Genomic DNA, 2089 nt, shown 5'->3' with positions numbered 1-2089 from the left:
CTTATTGCTATAGTATTGAAGATGACCCTAAGACTTATCAAGAGACCATGGAGTCTCGAGATAGTTCCTTTTGGAAGGAAGCAATTGATGATGAAATGTCATCAATTCTTGAGAACAACACATGGGTGTTGTCTGATTTGCCTCCAGGTTCTAAATCTCTTGGTTGCAAATGGATTTTCAAAAAGAAAATGAATGTTAATGGGACTATTGACAAATTCAAAGCACGATTAGTCATTCAAGGTTTTAGACAAAAACCTGGTGTTGACTATTTTGATACGTATGCTCCAGTTGCACGTATTTCTATTATTAGATTGTTGGTTGCCTTGGAAAGTATCCGCAATCTGGTTATTCACCAAATGGATGTGAAAACAACCTTTTTAAATGGTGATCTTGACGAGGAAGTTTACATGAAACAACTTGAAGGTTTCATTATGCCCGGTAAAGAGCATATGGTTTGTAAACTTGTCAAATCTTTGTATGGGCTGAAACAAGCGCCTAAACAATGGCATCAAAAATTTGATGAGGTGATTTTGTCTTTTGATTTCAAGACAAACTAATGTGAAAAATGTGTTTATAGTAGATTTGATGATGCTATTAGAGCTGGAGTGATCATTTGCTTATATGTAGATGACATGTTGATTTTTGGTATTGACCAAAATCAAGTGGATGAAACAAAGAAATTGTTATCATCCAAGTTTTCCATGAAAGATTTAGGAGAGGCTAATGTAATTCTTAGAATAAGAATTAAGAGGATGAACAAAGGATTGGTAATGACTCAAAGTCATTATATTGAGAAAATTCTCAAGCAGTTTAATTTTACCGATTGTTCTCCGATGAGTACTCCTATGGTCCCAAGTGTGAAACTAATGCGAAAAAATGGCGTTCCCATTTCACAATTGGAATACTCTAAGACTATTGGTAGCTTGATGTATGCTATGACAAGTACCAGACCTGATATTGCTTTTGTTGTGGGTAAGTTGAGCAGGTACACTAGCAATCCTAGTGCTCAACATTGGCAAGCAGTGAATAGAGTGTTTAAGTATCTCAAGGGAACAATGAATTATGGTTTGAGTTATTTTGGGAGTCCTTCAGTTTTAGAAGTTCATTTAGATGCAAGTTGGATAACCAACATGGAGGACCATTCCTTAACTTATGGTTAGGTATTCTTGCTTGGGGGAGGTGCCATTTCTTGGGCTTCCAAGAAGCAATCTTGCATTACAAACTGAACAATGGAACCTGAGTTTGTTGCGTTAGTAATTGCTGGTAAGAAGAAAAGTGGCTAAGGAATTTAGTCTATGAGATTCCTTTGTGGTCTAAACTGATAACCACCTATTTCTATCCTTTGTGATAGTGCTGCCGCTTTGGCTAAGGCATATAGCCAGGTTTATAATGGCAAGTCTAGACACATAGGTGTTAGACATAGTATGATTAGAATCATGAATGGTGTGATTTCGGTTGAGTTTGTGATATCACAACAAAATTTGGCAGATCACTTGACTAAAGGTCTGACAAGAGACTTAGTGCACAAGTCTATAATCGGGATGGGATTAAAGTCATTTAATTCTATAATGATGAGACACCCAATTCCTTACTAATATAATGTTAGGAGTTGAATTCAATGTCGAAAGCTCATACTTATATATCGGAACACATGAAGTATTCATCCCAGGTGTGTGTTCGGTTCTGCAAGTTGCAAGTTAGCCAGGTCGAAGTTTAACTTCTTAATAATTCCTTTAATATATGTATGTGCAGATACATGGAAAGGATTTACCTACGTGATTGTGAAGTGTATTCGCATTTCAAGAGGTTGTGGACTTAACCTTGATACAATCATGAGAGGATTGGAACACACGGCTTTATAATAGTGTCAAGTTGTATTATGCTAGAAACTCAATAAACTAGTATGTATTTTACTTTCTGGTATTCAAATGGTTTGATGGGTTCAATTCATAGAACACCCTGATTCTCGAGTATTTGAAAATGTATGGTACTAAGTGGAAATCCAGTCATTGCGATATTTTCATTATGTATTAGTTTGGTTTGTTTGATAAAGTTATGTTTGTACAAGGGTTACACTAAAATGGGGGAG

This window comes from Lactuca sativa, chromosome 2 (genome assembly GCF_002870075.4).
Source record: "Lactuca sativa cultivar Salinas chromosome 2, Lsat_Salinas_v11, whole genome shotgun sequence".
NCBI classification, from domain to species: Eukaryota; Viridiplantae; Streptophyta; class Magnoliopsida; order Asterales; family Asteraceae; genus Lactuca; species Lactuca sativa.
The sequence above is the reverse complement of the archived record's forward strand: the minus strand, read 5'-3'. Positions refer to the sequence as shown.